The sequence below is a fragment of the Manacus candei genome, unplaced genomic scaffold (genome assembly GCF_025592945.1).
Source record: "Manacus candei isolate 608988 ecotype Guabito, Panama unplaced genomic scaffold, ASM2559294v1 h1tg000013l, whole genome shotgun sequence".
Lineage (NCBI taxonomy): Eukaryota > Metazoa > Chordata > Aves > Passeriformes > Pipridae > Manacus > Manacus candei.
This window is the reverse complement of record NW_026138061.1, coordinates 7,205,686-7,226,620: the sequence shown is the minus strand read 5'-3', so window position 1 is coordinate 7,226,620 and position 20,935 is coordinate 7,205,686. Positions and strand designations below refer to the sequence as shown.

Here is a 20,935-nt window from a genome sequence, read left to right as displayed (position 1 = left end):
GCTACTCACCCTGCACATTTATGTTCTTTTTTTGGGACTCCCTGTCTTCAAATATCACTTGATTAAATCCTCTTTAATTATAGGTTACCCAGCATACAAACCTGTGCATGTATGTTGAACACGATTCTGTATCTCTTGGTCATCAGAAAGTCCTTTGTAGCATTGAGATGCATGTGCAATATTCGAGGACAAGGTCTGAACTAGAATAATTTGTATCTAATTTAACAACTGCAATAAACTTTCTGATCAAAATCAGTCAAGTGAGTGTTGAGATCATTTATATCTTTTTAAAAACATAATAGATTGTTGACCTTAGACATGGCCAGGTAGCTGAGTGGCTGGGTACTACCATGATCAGCCTTGCATGGTATAAATAAATTATAATGTTTATTCTTGTATTTAATAATGGTATATTCAATTCTTGTATTTAATAGTGCCATACTCTCTTCTTGTGCATGGAACTTTACAGAAGGAATGGAGCCATGGAGACATTGCATCTACTATTGCTTCTGGCAGATACTGTATTAAATAGAATAACTTAAATATTAATAGCTTTGGAGGGAATGTGGTCTGCAAGAGCTGTTAAGTGTATGCTGCCTTCTGTCTCAGGGTGGTAGCTGAGAAACTTAGTGTTTTCTGAGAAGAGAGGGACACGCCTTGGGATATTTGGATTCATGGTAACCTACTTTGGAAAAAGGCACTTTGGGAGAACTTCCAGGCTGAAAATCCGTAAATTGCCTTCCCCAGCCTTAAGTGAGCAAACTACTTAAAAGTCTGTTTGACTTGAAGCAAGTGATGTCAGGAGGAACCTATCCAAGGTGGCACTGAGGTAATCCAAAGCAGAACAGTGTGACTGAGACTTGGTGCAAAGCAGCACTGGGTATCATCATCTTCCTCTGCACAACCAGCTCGCTGCTCTGTTCAGGCCTGGTGAGATCCTTCTAAGCTCCACTTCTCTACAGGATCCATCACAGGTCTTCATCCCTTCTAGAGCTAAAACAGCCACCTCTAGTTGTAGTCACCAGGATAACACCTTGTCCTCCTCAGTGGTGCAAACCATGCTGAGGTGAAGGTTTAATATATCTAACACTGCTAAATCTCAGTTGGAGAGATGCTGCAACCCTGGCATGAGAAGCCTCCAGTGTCTCTTGAGATGCCCTGTGCTCTCCTTTCTCCTATGTGCATTAATCTTGCCAAAGTCTTTCCCAATTTACTTTTTCTTGGGTGCTGGTCCATGGTGGTGGAACAGTTCAGATCCATTGTATGCCAGCAGTGTAGGACTCCTCATCCTCTGGGTTGGCTCTTGTCTTTTACTTTGAGTCCACACACTTTGTTTTATGTTGTGGATACTTACACCTTGCTTGTCCCCCCAGTTTTCAGAGCTGTGGCTGGGAGCTGTATGAATGTGTTTTGCATTACTTTGCCAACTTGTGTTAATTCGTGATTGTCATGTTGTGCTGTGTTTTAATCTCAGGTGCTTTTTATATTTACTTTATTCTGTCCTCACTAGTGTCTTGGTCACCTCCTATATTAGTACCTTATAATTTTTTTGCTAACATTCAATTTTACTTCTTTTTCCACATCATTAAGGAAGCATTTAATAAGACCAGAACTAAGAAACTCCATTCAACATTTCACTAAATAAAAACTCCCCCCCCCCCCCCGTTAATGCAATATCATTTTTTAGGACTTTATTCATATCTCTGAACCCAGTTTTTAATGTTATGGTGTTTCTCATGGTCATCTGAATTAATAGTAAAACAAAGACTTTATGAGGTACTGTACCTGTGTCAAAATTGTCCGCATTTCTTTTTGTTCAAACCTGAGGTTTTTTTATCTATTTAGTTCTGTGATGTGCATTTAATTGTTGTCTTCTTATCTCAGATATGTCATGTTTTTGACATGGTATGTACCTTGTACAAGAAATTAATTCATTGTTCCTCGTACCATCCACCTCTAAAGCAGAGCTAAAGCAATGCTGAAAGCTTAAATGTCCTAATCCATCCAGGTCCTAGTTCTTCTACATTTTATAGAAGCCATTAGATTTGGGTTGTATCTAACTTTAGGTGAACGACAGAGATATTAATACTAAACCAGAAGACTCTTTACAGGGAATTCCCCACTGACTGTAAATTCAGAGTCTAAAATTTTCTGCTTTCAGTGGGGATGGAGGAGAAGCAAGTACAGCTGCTGAGGGACTGATAGTGAAATCCCCAAAGCGCCCTGTGGGGAGCTGCCCACCAGCTCTCAGCAGTGCAGCATCAGCTCTGCTTATCTTTGCTCCCCTCATGCCTCCCCATGCAGGGCTCAGAGCGTTTATGAGGAGGGATTACACCCTGAGGAGGGAATGTCAAGAGCAGCTGATTGAAATTGCAGGGGAATTAATTTAGGAAGGTAATTACACGAACTGGAATTTGCTCTTCTACCTTTGCTAACACTGCTGCTCTTGTGAGACGTGCTGGAAGAATTTCAATGCACACAACTGGCTGAGGCTCCCTGATCACACCTCAGGCACCGTCTGCGCCGTGCCACCAGATGCACAGGGCCACAGCTCAGGACCAGCCTTGCTCTGCAGCTATGACAGCAGCTTTCCTCATGCCTAGAGTAGGCATTAACTGCCTAGACTAATTGGCAGAGCCATACCAGGGATGTTCCCAAGCAGTGACACACACTGACTGATAACACTGCTGGATGACCTGTCCCATGGTTTTGTTCTGAGTGACTGAGCACAGATCAAGTGTTACCACAGACCTGGGACCAGTCCCAGTAGGAGTCTGAGTGGGGCTCCCTGCTTTGGAGACAGGTGAGGTCAATGATATGGACATTGGTCATGCCAGCTGGTCTCATGGACAGAGAGCAGGGCTGAGCATCTTTGGGTTACTAGAAAAGACGTAATTCTTATATATGAGATCTTACCAATTTGGGAATATCCTCCTGGGTCTATGCAAAAAGCCACTTTTTTGGGATAGAATCTTAAAATAATTTGGGATGGAAGGCACCTTTAAAGGTCATCTAGTCCAACCCCCCTGCCGTGGGCAGGGACACCTTCAACTCGAGCAGGTTGCTCAGAGCCTCATCCAACCTGACCTTGAATGTTTCCAGGGATGAGGCATCCACTACCTCTCTGGACAACCTATGCCAGTGTTTTATCACCCTCATTGTAAAAAAATTCTTCCTTATACCTAATATAAATGGACACTCTTTTAGTTTAAAACCATGACCCGTGGAATAAGACCCTTCACTTAGATAAAGACCCAAGAAATCCTAACCCACTGAAGTAATACAGGTTTCACCCTATGTGTGTGTCCAGTAACACATTTTATATTCTATATCTTTTCTTCTTCCTGTTCATGGGACTTTGCCATGGCTTTTCCCTTTTCTGTTTCAACATTCCTTGTGCTGATCAAACTCCCATGGAGGTTCAAACATTTCACCCCCACATCTTGGCATATTAACAAAAGAATACATTTTTGTGGTACAAATCCAGGAGGAAGAGCCCACTGATCATTCATTATCAAGCTTCTTACTTGTGTAAAACATAGAAGAAGATATTATTAGTTGTGTTGCTGCTGATATTTGGGTATTTCTCCTGAGTTCGTCTCACTCATTATTGTAGATGTTGCTCCATTACCTTGTCAGGTTCTGATGCAGAGGTGGGATCTGACAGAGGCAGTTCCTGCTCTCAGAGTATGGTGCTATCACATAGTACATTGTCAAATACACTGCTTTTTTCAGTGTTAAATTACTTAAACGAACTGCATTTCCCTGCTTTTCCTCAGGGCTCGAGCGTCAGTCTCTCCACAGTCACAATGAGATCCATCCATCTATCACATTATCTGAGGAAGCTGTCTGGAATCCTTTTATAGATGCTAAAGAAAAACAGGAAATGGAACTTTCTAGAGTGCAATTAATCTCATTCTAAAGACAGTTCTAAACTAGGTGAGATTAATCACCTCTTGCAGCGCCTGAAACCTTCTGCTGACTACAAAGGAGACCTCATGTGACTAACTTAAATTTGGGTATTTGCACTGAAAACACCTGGGGAATGGGAAACTTTTTGCCTGACCTGAGAGGCAAGGATCAAAGCCACATTGAGACAGCTGAATTTAGACATGTTCAGTAGGTATTTAACTTCTCTTTATAGTCAGTGGAGATTTAGTCAATACAGTCAATGGATTTTTTGGTGCAATTCGTCCAACCAGATGTGGAGGTCTGCTTTACATGAAGATAAATTACACCTTCATCTCTACTGAGCAACTCTCCGTTGCCTATAGCAGGAGCTGAGGTGACTTTATCTCTGGTAAATGTCTGTAGTAAAAGCCACAATCACACAGAAAAGTCAAACCTTTAAAGGCAAGAGGAATATGACTCATATTATTACATAGGCTTTTATTAATATTAGGCTCAGTTCTAATTCCCTTTCCTCAAGAGTTTTACATATGTGGCTACTTATTATCCCAGGCCATGACAAGCCTGCGGTCCTCCCTGACATGATGCCAAAGAACATATGATTTCAGTAGCTTTAATATCTTTCTCTAGTTGGGACTCTTGAGCTTACCTTTCCACTTTTTCCCTTTGTTCTTTGTTTTGCCATGGGCTTCATCTCCCTGAGCCCTCCCATAAATTTGCTATTGGTTTATGATCATAGTTGCAGTTGATCTTGAGGTCACACTCAAATCCAGACATAACTACCTTTTGTACTGAGCTTCAGATCCAAACCTGGGATTGACTCTGTTTTCCCTCCATCTTCTTGTGGCCATTCAGGATTTACCTGGGCACAGGTGTTACTGTGGTGGGAGTTTGCCAGCAACAGGCCAGCTTCCTCCTATTCCTGCATTTCTGTCCATTTACATTGCTTCTCTTGACTCTGTCTCTCAAAATTGCCTCACCAAATCAAAGACAGCACTGCTTTCTAGCAGGTGTCTTTTAGGGCCCAGAAAACACTTTGTGAGTGGTTTGGACATTGCCCTTCTGAAGCCTGTAACAAGTGTAAAAGGTCAATTTGAATGGCCTGTTGTGAATGAGGGTGATTGTGAGGGTCATTCATAAGCCCAGTGTTTTTTAAGTGCTACAGTTTTCTCTGTAAAGTTGGAGACTTTGAGATATGTAGGCACCACTCAGTATTTTCAAGGGCATGCTCACTTTCATACACCAGCTGAATCAGAAAACCAGCATAATTGAACCTAATACTGAAATCATCGGAGAACTGTACAAAATCTGGATGCATGCAAATGCCCTGACATAAAGAAGTGTTTTTGGGTGGTGGTGTGTTCCTTTTACAGCTGCTAGTTTGCGTTTTGCTTGTTTTTGCAGAAATACTGAGCCAGCAACCTCTTTTAGTCATGTCAGTGCAAATGTAGAGTAAATCTATTACAGTCAGAAGAACAATTGGATTTGGCTGCTGCACCACAAACTTGTTCTGGACTTACTACAAAATCTTTTCATTTTTTACTAATACTCTCTGCTCGTACCAGAGGCCAAGGTCAAGGTCCTGCACCTCTGGCAAGGTACTTCCCTTCTACAACAGACTTGTCCTCTCAGTAAGGTAAGCCAGCTTAAGGAATGAGATAAATAGGAGAGATGGAGATCCCCTGGCAAGAAAACAAGTGAACACCACCCTGTCCCAGAGCTGCCAGTATTCACACCATGGTGTTCGTCACGTTGGGAGCTGGTTTATATAAACACTTCCTTCCCTCTCTGCTCCTCAAAGATGAAAGCGGATTTTTCCTACCTCCTAAATCCAGTTATTTGGTTAACAAATCCAGTGCAGATAAGCTGGGGAAGTTAAGCAAGTGAAGCACTGTCTTTCTGCCCATTTCTTGGTGAAGGTTGTGTCTGATCTTGGAGTTGTAGGAGGGAGTTGACAATTACAACCATAAAACCTTTTAGTTTGTAGGATTTTAGAGGCCTCCAGTCCAGTCCCCAGAGCAGGGTTAACTTCACAGTCAAATCAGGTTGCTTCAGTCTGTATCCAGTTGAGTTTTGTGTATCTCCAAGAGCTGAACTACTTTATATTGTGAGGAGTGATAAATTTGGTTGCTCTTCACAGATATGTTGTTTAATGCATTTCTTATAACAGGTAGACTTCTAGGCCAGGAGTCTTCTTCCCACCCCACTCCATTCAATCCTGAGTATGCATGGGCAGAAGTGAGATGTAACATCTGGAAAGAGATGCTGGGCAGGTCAGCCCACTGTGGAGGAAAAAATGCTCCAAATTTTTAACTACGACGAGAGTTGTGTGCCACTAGGCTAACTAACACCAACACTGCCTATGTTTGCAGCACTGGCCCTGGGGGATGCTAGGAATAACCTTCGGTGTAATCAGTACAGGTAACGGAGAATAGGAAACCTTTCCCAATGACTTCTTTTTTTCTTTTTTTTTTTAAACTGTAATTTGACATTTCCACCAAATTTTCATTATTCAGAAGAATATAATTCAGTCTCAACTCTACAACTCCTTTGTACTTTCCCATCTCTTTCTCCTTGTCCCTCACTCAATCCCATATTCTCTCCTTCCCTTGGTGGCATTCATAGCCTGGTTACTGAAGAACAGCACCCATCACTGAATCATCCAGCTCTTCTTTGTGCCTTTCCTCAGCCTCTCCTACTTTGACTATGACAACAGAGTTCAGTTCGACTTAAAATCTGTGGACCTAAGTGCTGATATCAGGTTGACAGAGCCGACATGACAAATTGTCTCCTACTCAGATATAGCTGTATTTACCTTTTGGTCTTTTTTACACTTTTTTATTTAACTTATTGGATTTTAACATTGAGTTCACCCATGTCAGGATTAAAACTGTGCCTCAAATTCCCTCAGAGTAGGGACTCAACAAGAATTACTTTGTCCATATGGTGAAAGGTAGTTTAGGTGCAGGAATTATCTCTGAATCACCTTGTGTTTCATTAGTGTTTCTCTTTTGCTTGCACAGCTCCCTGATGTTAAATATGGCATTTGGTGCTAAGGTGCTTCTGCTGGGCCAGCCTGTGACTTTGACCACAGCCCAAAGTGAGAGTCCCTACATAAACAGCATCCTTGTAGGAGAAGAGTTGTTTTAATTCAGACCCACACACTTCTGAGTCACGGTTCCTGATCACTCTTTGCTCCAGGGGTGACGGTGGTGTTAGGGAAGGACTGATTTATTGATGACCTGTGTAGGTAACAGCTTTCTTGTGGTGACTCAGCTGTTCTCTCGAGAAAGAGGGAACATGAAGTGGAGGTGGACACCCATCTCTCTTCCCAGAAAGAGTACAAACTGAACTAATATCTGTTCCTGGTCTCAGTGGTAGGAGGAAGTGATTTAGGAGCATGACATACAGGCTAATCCATGATCTGCATGTTACTACATACACAGCTTGAGCTGTTGCTCCCAGAGTCAAGGTGATAACACAGTGTCCTAGTTTGAGATCCATTTGCAATCAGTGTTGATAACCAAGAAGTTAAAGATGGGAACTCTTGGTGTGACAATAAGTGAACAACAACTTTCTCTAGCAATTGAGCATATAGGCAGGGCTGAATTCCTGAATCACCACATTCTTCAGCAAATGGGATGAGAAAGAACATTGCTCCCAGAGATCAAAGCAGGACATAATCACCTCCGAAACAACATTTTGTTGGACACCATAGGGAAGCTCTTCTGTTACAGAATAATATTTTACAGTTTTCTGGAAACAGTAACTCTAAAGAAAACATCATTAGGATGAGTGAAGAAAAGAGATTTTGAGCAGATGGAAATCTGTCTTCATTGGCAGTGCTTGTTTTCACTTATTCTACCATGAGTTAATTTCCCAGCAACTTGAAGTAGATAATGTGTTTATAAGCCTTAATCTGAGTTCTCCATCAATGTTTGTTCCACTCTACGAAGATGGGGAGTTTCTGTTATACTAGAGGGCTTTTTGATTGCATAAATGATGATATAACACGGTTGGAAGATGATGCAAGATAAATTTAGGCTAATAGGGGAACAGATATCTGCTGGAAGAATTTGCACAAGAAATTATCAATTTTCCACTTGTCATTTTTAAACCAAACTTGGAGAATTTTCTAGAAGACAGCTGTAGGCTATAGCTTTGCTGCAAATTATGGGCTAAATCAATAATTCTGCATATTCTTGACTGATGATTAGGCAAGACTTAAAGTTATAACTAGGAATATTTTTTTTCTAATTTAGCAGCAATAAGATAAGTAAATGAGAAATGAAGTAACTCAGGAAAAAGATATTTACTTATATCTTAACTGTATTGTTAACATCATACTGTAACATAACAGAAGCAGTAGCAGTTATAGTGATTGGGCTGGAATTCTTAAGACTAAATGTAGTTATGTCTTCCCTGTAAATATCTAAATGTGTCATTTCAATCTCCTCAGATGCTGGTATAAACCACTGCTGCAGGAGCATTGCTGATGTTCAGCTCATCCTGAAGTAAATGACAACAGGGATATATCACATCCTGATTACCAGTGATGATACCAAATAAATAGGTATCACTTGACTGTAATGGGAGATTCAATACATGGCTTACATATAGACACCTACATTACAAGCACTAACTTTGTGAGATGAATCTTATCCTAATCACATTGTTGAAGGCCTTGTGGGGATAATAACTTCACAAAGTACTCAGGCAGGAGGGTAGAACAGAGCTGTCCTTTTTGGCCCGAAGATGACTGCCCCAAATACAAAAATCTCATGCAGTCTAAAGTCTGGAACACCTTTCTCAAAACATGAACCAAGATCACCAAATTTCTGCAGTGCTGAATTCTGATTCAGTCTTGTACCTAAATCTTGTTGTGGTGCCTCTTACTGTCACCTTGTGGTGACCTCTGCTGATGTCCCTCAGGCATGTGCATGCAGAAAGTAAAGCTCATGTAGCATAGCTTTGCAGGACTGGGGCCAGAAATTGTTGCTGTTTCTCTGGTCAATGTAGTCCTTACATTAATAGTGAAATAATAATTGCCAGAATGTGGTGTTTTGTTTTTGTTTGTTTTTTTTTTTCTGGAAAGGGCCCAATGCAATGTTATCCTATTCAGAACATAAATACCTAGCTGTATCTCTTGAGCTATTTAAAAAAGCAATTGCAATATGGTCATTCCTTTAGCTGTCAGCTCTGTTGAAGAGTGGGATGTAATTTTTAGGTGTCCACGCAGTCTCTTTGCCACTGATCCTGCAAGGAGAACAGATGGACCTGTCTGATGTCTACCTTGTCCAGAGGGAAAAAAGAATGGTTTTCAGCCCACTTGGTTAAAAAAAAAAAAAAAGGCAGAGGAAAAATAAGCGAGAAAGCCCATGTTTTTTTACAATGAGACGAGCAGTAATGGTGCAGGGAAGAAGGCAGCAGCTGTGAACACAGTTCCAGTGACAATGACAAAACAGCAGCTGAGCTGGAGAAGGAGGCAAGGGAGATGTTGGACATAAACTTGCAAAAGGAAGAAGGAAGAGGTGTGACCCCATTGTGAGATGTAAAACAGAAGAAGAAGGGGAATTAAGATTACTCTTGTAGGTGAACATGTTAAAAGCTACTTAATGAAGGTGCTGCTTGTATAGAAAAAACAACTTAATTGCCCTCCTGGTGCTTTGGTGCCTGTTTCAGGCAAGTTGCCTGTTTTCCTCTAATTGCAGTGTCTTCAGTGTGAAACCTGATGTTGCTGTTGATCTACAGGGAGACCCCGTGTGCTCTGAGTGGGTTGAGGACAAGCCCAAGACCGGGGCAGTAGTGAAGTGTCTTGGCCAGGTAGTGGTGGAAACCAACTGTTTTATTGCTTGAACTGCTCTGCTGAGAGCTAGGGGACTGTGATTTCTGAGGTGTATCCATTGTCTTTGTACATGTCACAGTTGTCACTGTCACTTGGCAGCGCAGGGCTGTGAGTTCCATCCTGACACCCAAACAGCAGGAGAGTTAAACTTCAACTGTAAATCCAGTGCAAAGCATAGCCCTCAGAGCTGAAATCCCAGGATATTGTGGAAATCTGGGGCTGACCCTGAAGCGGTGAACCTCTCTGTCTCCCCTACACGCTCATGGTTTCGCTGCAAAACCTGAAGAAAGTCCAAGGAATAAACAGAGGCACGAAAGGAGCAGCATATTTCAGGCACATTAAATGTAAAAGAAAATAGGAATAGCTTAGAATCGTGGAGTCATTAAGGTTGGAAAAGACCTTCAAGATCACCAAGTCCAACCTTCGATCAATACCACCATGCCCACTAAACCATATCATGAAGTGCCACATCTACCTGTTTTTTTGGACATTTTTAGGGATGGTGACTCCACCACTTCATTCTCAAACCTAAACTTTATTCTCAGCACTCAGTTCACAGCACTGGGAGAGGCACATAAGTGGGGTGAAGATTTTAGCTGTTCTCTCTTGTCTCATGGCCTGACAGCACTTCTCTTCAATAAGTTTCAGTAAGTTTCTTTACTTCTGCGACTCATATAATGCCTTACCCTGCAACATGATATCAAACTGCAAGACCTTTTGTAATTCTCCGTTTATGGTTTTATATCACTTACAGGACATTGCCTGCAGGTTGGTGGTTTGCTGGTTTTTTGGTTTTCTTTTTAAGATTAGGCAGAGGAAAGTCACTGGCCTTGTTCTGAGTCAGCAAATCTAGCATAAAATCAGGGGTTTAGTTGGAGATTAATCTTTGTGTCACGACACCCTTTTTAAGCCCTTGTATAATTTTCAGTGGAGATAAGAACATTTTTAGCAGTGTACAGTCGTGTGATAAACCCAAATGAATGGGAGGTGAATGTGATGGCAAAGGTTGTGTCTGATGTACCTGTGAATGTGTGTTTGAAACAGCATAGTACCACACAGTGACTGCAGCTATTCCTATTTGGATGTAGTAAGTGCTTTTTTACTAACCCAGAAATTATTTATAATGTATTTATACACACTATAGAAGCATGTTCAGGGACAAGCAGAGATGAAAGCCCTTTGGGCTGTGCATCCTTGTACCTCCCAGATTATCCCAGATTACTTCCAGCATTTTTAAGTCCTATCACATTGCTTCCATAAAAACATCCAACTTTTTCCTGAGAAGCTGATGAGGCAAAGACACACCTGACCTCCTCAGTGAGATGCAGTCCACCCTGCCCAGCTGAGTCCCTTGTGCTGTGCACTGTCCAGACAGAGCACAGAGGATCCTTAGCCAGGCTGGGTCCAAGTTTGTACACAACAAGACACAGAAATGACAGTGATTGATAGCTGGGGCAGGTATAATTTAACAAGAAGCCGGTTACAATTGCTGTAATAATCAGTAGTCTCAGTGCTCCAGTATTATTTTTGTTTTGCATGTGTGGCACAGAGACAAGCCTTCTGCAAGTGAAGACTGGAAGGAGCAAAGTGCTGGATTTGCTGATTCTTACAGACTGCTTAGGGGATGGAGAGTGAAAAGGAGAATGTGAAAAAGTGGATCAATAAGTAGGAGAAGATGGTATCACTGGTGGAAAAGAGAGTGGTGTCACTCCAGAACAAGCAATGATTCAATATTAGTAACTGTTCTTTGAGAACTGAGGATTCAGTCCATGGTTGTTCTGGGAAGACATTGGGAAATAAAGGTCATGGTCCACTGGAGAGACTGTTCCCTCTGACTGGCCTTGAAATGATATTCAAAAGCCATCCCCAAAGCTGACATCCTCACTGGCAGTGTTTTCACTTACGCCACAGATTAAATGATTGAAAGGTCTAGTGCAAAGGGCAGCTCTGCTTTGTCACTGTTCCTGAGAGCGTGGAATCCAAGCCCAGGTGGGGCTCAGTGGTAGTGCAAGATGTGGGCACACAAACTGTGGTTAATCATACTATTTTCACTCCCAGGGAGAGAAGACAAATCAACTGAAGGCTGTCGTGTTTCAGGGCTGCTAATTCAGCTTCTTTTATATCAATTCAGCTGACCAGGAATGAAGGAGCTACCAACTTTGGAACCTGGGGACTGTTCTGCTCATAGTGCTGGGGAGAGCAGAGTAAAAATTTGATGGCATTAATCCAAGAACATGTGTTGTTTTATGGCTGGGTTCTCACACATGATCATGCCACTGGCTGTACTCCCATGCAGCTGGCTGCTCATATAGAGCCTGTGAGGGGGTGCAGTATTTGTGTCTAATACACCTTGTTTGCTGGGGCCAGTGGGGTTTGTGTTTCTGACCAATATGGAGGTCCCATCCATCTTTATTCTCACAACCATGCTTTTCAACCACATTTCACTCAGATTCATATACAAGCTCCAGGTAGATTAGGTGGATTTGTTTAATTCACTTAACCTGAACTCTGCGGGTCTCTCTTATTTCCCCAGGCCTACTGACAATGGAGGAATGGAGAGTTTAAGACATGTAGCCTAATGTGCTTCCTCTGCCCCCACCTGTGGTCTGTCTCGTCTGTGTCCTTCTTGCACTTCCATCTTTGATGGAAATGCAGAGGATTTAGGGAGGTGATCAAGAAGATAGAATTGTATAATACTGAGGTTTTCTTGCTTTTCTAGGCCACTGTGAGCTGTTGAGCAATAGCATTTCATGGCAGCTGCTGCCATGGGCTCAATATGGGAGATATATGGGCTAAATCATATGCACAAATCTCAAGGTGGATTGTGATCCTTCTGCTGGCAAGTGCTCAGCTTCTATATGTTGTTTATGTTGTTGATTTATGCAGACAGGCTGCAGTTGGCTTTGTTTTGGGCAACTCTGGAAAGCAAAGCCTGTTCCTCTGTGTCTGGATCCTGTATGTGGTGCTGCTGGGGGCAGGGAATGGGGGCAGAGTTGACACAGGTGTTGGATGCTACTGACCTGTCCAACTCTTGTAGGCATCAATCTGCACCTTCTCATCAGGCGGGTCTGGTTGCAAGGTGTCTGGTTTAACTGGGGAGGACAGTGACAGGGAGGAGAGATGGGCTAGAAAGGCTGGAAAGGGAAAGCAGATTTTGTCATTCCATGGTCAAAACTTGTTACAGTGGCATGACACTGATAACTGCAATTTAGGGGGCAATGGCTGAACTTTGCTAATTTGCAGTAATTAGGGAAGAGGGAGCAAGCAAGGAAAGTGGAAGGCCAGTTCATATGAAGTAGTACTTTATATAAAATATTTGTGTTGCAGCATCAGCAAGAACCTAGTTATGGTCTGTGATCTCACTGTAAATGCAGATAACAAACTGGTCTTTGCGCAAAGACCTTACAATTTCAGTGTAAGAGGGGAATTTACAGGTGGATGCAGAGGAAAAGGGGTGAAACAAGAAACACTGGCGGTACTCCCAGTTTGTCCTCAGCATAAACTGTTGATAATGTTGTATATACGACAGGAATAGATTATTTGAAGAAGGCTATTAGTGAGGCAGCTTCATGCATCTCTGCCTCCTCCAGCTGGATACCAAAGCAACAAATACATATGGGGTAAATGCTATAAAGATCTGTCATGCAATCAATAAGGGCTGGCACAGATCTGTGAAAACTGCTATTCCCAATAAGAGGCAAGGGAAAGCACAGGAGGAACCATGACTCAGGGGTACATTGCTCTGTCAAGATGGTCTTGCAGTGTTTGGGCTGTACTCCAGTATCAGTGCTGAAGCCCAGCCCTTAGTGGTAAAGCTCTCCTAAGGGCAGTGTGCTGTGCTTTGAAAAACATGGTGGGTGCTCCTAGAGGAGCACCTCTGCTCCATATTAGCTCCTCAGTCTTAGATGCAAAATACCAGGAGATAAATCCTGGATGAACCTTGCAGGGTCCAAAGGGTGGTGAACAAATGACCACTTTCTGTTGGAAAGTGTTGTGCCCCAGGAAAAAAAATCCATGAGCCCAAGTACCTCTGTCAATTCAGCTGCAGAACAATTTTCTAGAAGGATCCTTATCTCTTAATGCATTGGAGGTTATCCCTGACAACATGAACGGTAAGAAAAATGAGTGAGCAGCTCTGAATAGTATGTGCTGGAGGCGCTCAGAGAAACAGTGTCATTGCCATGTATCATAAACTGAGCTGGAAGTTGGCTGAATGTTCTGGTGAAGATTAAGTTAACTAAGAAAGAAACTGGCTGCAGAGAGGCCTGTAGTGTATGAATGCCAAAAATATGTTTCTGGCAAAGCCGTAAGACATTCTGCCTATCTTCATGATCCAGTTTTGTGTCCTTTGGCTCTGTAGCCTGACTGTTCCAGGGAAGAGCAGAGGTGGGAAATCAGAATTATAATTGTGCAGCTAATTTTAGAAATGCCAATATGGCACACCACTGCTCACTGGTTTATTTAAATCTCTGGCTAGAAAATTGCTGGTTGTGGAGGAATGAGCTTATTCTGGAGACACGGTTGAAAAACATTAAAAGCGAGCTGGATAAAATGTCTTTCTGATTTCCATAATTTCTTGTAGTAGTCAGCTGTTAAAAAACCAAACAGGTCCCTTCAAAAAACCCCAAAAGATTTCCAAGGTATAGAAAGCTTTTATGCCACACTTCTGACTTGGCAAACTGAAGAGGTACCAGGAGAAGATGCTCAGTGTGTCTACGTACGGCTTTAACTTGGAAGTGTAACCATTTTAAATGTCACCACTGATTTCACAAATGACTCTATTGATGTTGAACACTTTGACTGGATAACACACGTTATAAACAACAAAAATCTGGGCTTTTTCCTCATTTTGCTGTGTTAAGGCAACGTCATTGAAGCAGCCATTATCCTCCACTACTAAACACAACGTAGATAGATGTTTCCAGAAGTACAGTACAATGATCCCTCTCCATGGATAGTAACTATCAAACTTATTTCCTGGTGTGTAATGTACTTGTACAAGCACGGTCACTGGTAGAAATTGGGACAATCCTGTAAACTCATAGACCTGCAAGGAGCAGACTCAGCCCTTCACATCTCAAAAGGAGAAGTTTCCAAGTTGTCATCTCCCCTTATACATTTCCTTCAATCCCCCTCAACCATTCATATGACTGCACCTCTCAGGCCCCTTTCTGGCTCTGGCAGGGACAGGAGATACGATGGCTGAGCCAAAGCAGGGACCTGGTCCCTCTCAGCAGTGCCACGTCCTTGGAGCCCCCCGCTGTGGCTCCGGTGCCTGCAGCCCTAGCTGTCCACCATGGGCCTCTGATGGACCCAGGGCAGTGCTTCCTTACAAGCCTCCTCTGTGTGACAAGATAGTGAACTTAATGCCATTGTTGCCATGGCGTGAAGAGCTGAATGGGTGGTTATGGGAATGGTGAGGCTTTGCTAGCTGTTTCCTTAGGTGATGTAAGTCTCCAGTGCAAAGAATATCTTACCCAGAATTTTTATTTTCTGCTTAAGGTTGTCAGTGCTTTTTCAAACATAACATTTTCTATAAATTGATTTTTTATCTGGGTACAATGATTTTTTTGGACATGAGGTATTTTGTTTGGGGGGGATGGGACTTTCTCCGTTGCTTTATACAGCACAAACCCTTTGATATATGAGCACCTAAATTCAATGTAAGGTAGACTATTGTTAGCAAAAGATATTCGAAATTTGCTGGACTACCTGGGTGATATGGTTTGAAGCTGGCTCCCTGCCAAGTCTCCAAACCTTACCACAAAAAGTACCCCCCCCAAACCTCAGGGAGAAGAGGGAAAAAAACAACCAAAAAAACCAAAACAAGAGAGAGACAGCTAAAGCAATATATATATATAAATATATTTACACTTATGTTACAGTTATATACAATTGAAATATATATACAATTTTACAAGGGAAAGGGAAAGGGAAGGGGGAAGGGAAAAAAAGGAACAAAACCAAAATAGAATATATATATATATATATATATATATATATATATATATATATATCTCCAAATCAGTAGACCAAGATCTAGCAACTAAAAGAGTTAGCAAAGAAATATCTCACTACTCTCCTGGGACAACCGAGGGCCGCTCCGGAACGATCGCCGGCAACCTCCGCCTCCCAAGGTCGACAAGGCCTTACCAGGCCTCGCTCCCCAACACGGCAGACTCAACAGCAGGAACCTGCACCTCCAAGCCGCTGGAAGGAAGGAGAGCGAAGGCCTTCCCTCCTTTCTTCTTACAGTCTGGCTTATGTAAAAATTGTAGGGAATACCGGGTAAATCTGGGCCCTTCCTTGGTTACAAACTGGTCACCAAGGAAGGCCTAGCCCAAACCACCACACTGGGGAACAATAGTGAGTGGTTACAAGAGAGGGAGAGGAGAGCCTGTAATGGAGCACACATCTTTCACTGCTGTGGTCTGAGTGATAACCAGGCAGGTAGAGGCTTGAAACAATAAACTGTAATTGATCTGTTGGGATTTTAATAAAACCTTTGAGGCAATAAAAATGCTTTTATGAAAAACAGGTCTGGGTATCTTTTCTAAGAAGGTCTTTACTGTAACTGCTGGTTTAAATGTTAATTATGGTTTTGTAAGGCATCTCTTCTCAGCAAGTGATAAACAGCAGAGGGGAGATTTGGTGTAGTCAGCCCTGTGCCTGTGAGATCATGTCCCTTTGGAAAACTCCATGCCCATGCCCATGTTCTTCTTGAAACTTGGACAGCTCAGGGACGATTTGTGAATCCTTGGGGTATCTACAGCATGTAGAGAAGCGAGGAATCTGTGGGAATGCTGTGTCATGCGAGCGAGGACTATTTATAGCCAAGGAAGCTGAAAAGGTAGATACTGAAAATAAGCAGATTGTATAAAGATCAGTCAAATATTGCAATTTCCCTTCAGATTATAAAAGAGCCTTTGTTAAAATAGAAAACCACAATCTTTAAGATATATCTGTATTTTTCTCCTTTGCCTGTATCTTCATGTTTGGAAAAAAAACAGGGATCTTTCTACACAAATAAGTTTCAAAGCTGTTGTTGCTAGCACCTGGTTAGGAGTTTAGAGTTTCAAAGCCATTTACAAAGAAATCTTATGTATTTGCTCCTAATTAGAAACAAACAAACAAACAACAAAATCTTAAAAAGAATAATCTTTAGACCTATATTGTCTCTCTTTTATCACAATTAGGTAGAAACATTTTAAAAGAAATTTAAACACATATGTTCATTGAATTTTGAATTACAGATGACCTGTCTCTTAAAAAATGTCTCTTAGTGGTTCTGACTCCCAGTTTGAGTACAGATCCCAAGATACTTTCAGAGTTTCTTGCAGTCCTAATCACCAGAGACCTTTTGTGATAATTATAGCAGCTTTTTACATATATGTTAATCTTCTTTATTTATTCCTTTCGCCTTTGGAAGGTTTATGTTACCAAGCAGTCACAGAGATCTATATGTATGTATAAGCTTTCCAAGATACAAACTGGGAAATGAATACTTCCAGCTTTCCCAAATTTGCTTTTTTAAAAAAAAACTTGGAAAAAATAGAAATCATAATCTTCTCATTTCTCCTGGGAACTCAGTTCTGATTTTGCCTGTGAAAAGCTGCAGCTATTGTAGCTTTCCAGAAGAGCAAAAAGGCAGTTTTTTGAAACATAATAGGTTCATAGTCAAAAAAAAAAAAAATGGTGTGGGTGAGATTAGGAGGGCAAAGGAGAAATAGCTGATACAGTGAAGTGGAAAAAGTGACAAGTCTTTTCAGTACACATTGTGTGAGACAATATCCCATTTACCTGTGTGTTATTACAGGTTCACCTGATAAATGGGGACTGCTTTGGGCTGCGCACTGTGCAGCCATGGGGTAAAATTGGTCCTTCCCTCATTGCTTGGGCACCTCTGCCTGGACATCAGAAGAGACTCTCAGACTCGCTTGGCAAGCTAATGACAAAAGTATGGGGATGCAGAAGATTTTGTTTCTCTGAAAAGAAGCAAGCACCAATAGAAGAAGCCAGGACAGGAAGGAAATCTTTGCAGGGACTGAGTTCTGTTCTCTTCTATCTGAGGCAGGAACATAATGTGGTCTTTTCCTTAAGTGAATAGTGTCTTTGTGAAAGCTAATTAGAATCTGTCCATACTGGGCTCAGAACAGGACTGCAGAGCACTACTGGACTGGCACTAGTTTGGAATGATGAGCTCAGGTGTCAGTAGCAGCTGAGAATGGAGCTCCACAGGGGCCATGGAGGAGGCTGAGAAGGAAGGAAAAAGGCTGGAATACTGAGCAAATTAACACAAAGTGAGGTCTAGGTTCTGTAGGCAGGCAGTTCCCAAGAGTGAACAGTGCTCGGAGAGCCTGGGCACATCTGCACATCACTGTCGGGTACATGGATCCTGCTGCTTCGCTCCCACGGCTGCTATTTGAAGACTGTTCAAGGCTTTTGCTATTTTAGTGGCTCAAAACCTTTCAATTCCATATCTATATTTATGCACAGCCTGTGTATATTCATTTCTGTCTTTTGCCAGTGCTGGTTTTCAGTTCAAACAGCTCTTCTGCTTCCCCCATTCCTCACTTTCCCAGCATAATTAAAGGGAACAGTCATCTTCTATCTTAGCAGCTTGCTGAAAAGATCATGTTTGTGGATCTAAGAGGAAAAAACCCCTAAAAACAACCTTGTGATCCCTTTTTGGAATCTGTTCACAATTTTTGCCACCTTGTTTTATAATATACGAGCCAAAAATTAACTCAGAGAGACTCTTAGTGTCTTGTGATTTATTGACATCAATGTTTTTAAGTTCTGAATCAAGACCAGGCTTCTAATTTTCCTAGGAACAAGGACTGTCTTTCCACCTGCCCCATTTATGATTATAACATATAAGAGACACAACAGAAATACAGAGCAGAAGAAACTCTGTTAATGGATGTGCTTACTCCTTTTAAATGTTTCTTGAAAATAGTTAGATTTAAAGTTGGGTTCTTTTTGTACCCTTATGATTTATTATAGGAAAAATAGTATAGGCAAGAAGATTGACTAAAAATATACAGATTGTTGTTTTTCTTACTTTATACCTTAGAATATTGGAAATGTCAAAGTTAATCTTTGCTACTATGGAGAAGTTCTCGGGCATGTGTTGGAGCCCAGCTGCTGGAAGCTCCTGAGATCTCAGTCCAGCTGTTACCTGAGTGCTGGGAAGCAGAGCCAGTGGCACTAGAGAGTCCCTTGGTGGCCAGTTCCTCACTGACACCTCACCTGCATCTGCAGCAAAGCCCACAGGTCTTGGCTCAGCTGCTTCACAAAAGCAGGCTACAACATTCATCCCTTGAGGCAGTGTCAGTGAATTTGCCTCTCTGATTAGCAGTTCCCTTTGAGCTTTTTATGAATTTGCATCATCTCCCTTATGATTTTCTCCAAACTGTTTAAAGATGCTCCAGGTATAATTCTGGTCATGTTTTGCTCTTTGCTTAATCAATTTCTTTTAACATCTCATCTTTAGGTACCTTTGTCCTTGATTCCCACTTTTCCATGTTCCTTAGAACAGATGAGTATTTCCTCTAGGTGATAACCTTAGTGGGAGAAATTAACTTTTAAAAATTATTTTATTTTATTTTATTTTATTTTATTTTATTTTATTTTATTTTATTTTATTTTATTTTATTTTATTTTATTTTATTTTATTTTATTTTATCTTATTTTATTTTAAATTAACTTCACATCTGAAGGATTCAATGCGTGGAATTGTTCAGTGAAGGTAAGCCCTGGCTTTAGAAAGGGATCAGTCAAAGAGATTATCTTTGTACAGATGTCAGATTTATAGTTTTCCTTTACCATAAACTGCAGAATTAATCACAGACATGGGCTAAGGTGTGACTGAGATCCACTGATGATTCATGGTCAGAGCAATCCAGGTTGTAACCGTGCTGCTCTGTCAGTCGTCACTGTGTTTGTGACAGGGCTGGGCACTGATTTTACAGCATTGATTTCAGACAGTGGAAATGCATTAATTACAGCCTCCTCTGTGATTTCTTGTTCTTGTCACAAGGTAGTTGCAGAGGTGGGGAAAATGCATAAATTATTTTGCAGGAATGCTGAAGACTCACGTCAGAGATTTAACAAGAGGAGTGCGACAGGTGATGGGAGCGATGCACAAAGGGGAAGCATCTGATGCTGCCTCGTACAGCTTTTGTTTTTGAAGCTGTGCAGAAAAATGATGACAAAGAGATCAGATAAAAATGGCTGTGATTGACTGGCCCTTTTGTGTTAAGTTTGGGGCCAATGATTTAATGGAGAAGGAGGAGGAAGAAACCCCAAGTAACTAATAGACATTCAAGATATTTTAATTTTTTTTCTGTAAGTAGCTTCTAAAATTTCATTAGAATCCAGTGGATGATTATCCTGTGTTATTAATGAGCTTCACTAGATGTCATGTGGAGTTTGGGAACATTAAAAAACCACTGTAGTGATGTAGGGCTGGGAAAAACATATGAAAAGTAACCTTTTCTCTCTCCTGGAGTCTGGTTTTATTAAACTATCTTGAGGGTTATTTTTCTACCTTGTAAGGGAGGAAGGAGGACTTTGAGAAGAAAACTTTGTGAAACCTCTTAGTGTTTTACCTTTTTAAAGCACTTCCTTGAACTCCTCCCATTCTTTTCATGTTCTTCTGAACACCAAGAGTAGATGTATTCAAGACCATACAGTCTCCCTTATATGCAGCATAACCTTAAAATGTAAGATTGGGTGGGACCTTAGCTGGTCACCTTGTGCACTGCTAAACCAGAAACCAAAGCACATTAGCATATCCCTGCAATTTGTGAAGGGTATTTGTCCAATATCTTTTTAAAATTCAGAATTCATGTTGAGTGAATAATGCCTTAGACCATCTACCTCCATTTCATTGCCTTTCCTGTTGGACAGTTTTCCCTAAGTCTATTTGGAACCAATTTCTTCCCACATTTGTGTCTCTACTCACTTTTGTTTGATATCGCTCTTATAAATCACACATCCCCCGCTCCTTTTTATTACTGCAGCAAGAATCCATGAAAAATTTCCATCTGAATCACCTTATCTGGGTTCATGGTTGATTTTGCAGCTGTGGCAGATGATGTATTTTGTAGCAGTGACTTGTTCTACTTTCTTTCTACCTACTGATCTGTGCAGAACTGCAGACTTCCCTGGTAAAAG

At 41.5% G+C, this 20,935-nt stretch overlaps 1 protein-coding gene and 1 long non-coding RNA gene across 4 annotated transcripts in view; both read left to right on the top strand.

Annotated features, from left to right (window-relative positions):
- Window positions 1–20,935, top strand: part of KCNQ3 (potassium voltage-gated channel subfamily Q member 3) — a 200,309-nt gene that overhangs the window by 6,627 nt on the left and 172,747 nt on the right. The window lies entirely within an intron of this gene.
- On the top strand, window positions 1,954–9,734 carry LOC127466990 (uncharacterized). The gene is made up of 3 exons (XR_007902925.1): window positions 1,954–2,394; window positions 3,780–3,939; window positions 8,369–9,734. It is a non-coding gene; the product is annotated as an uncharacterized LOC127466990 (long non-coding RNA).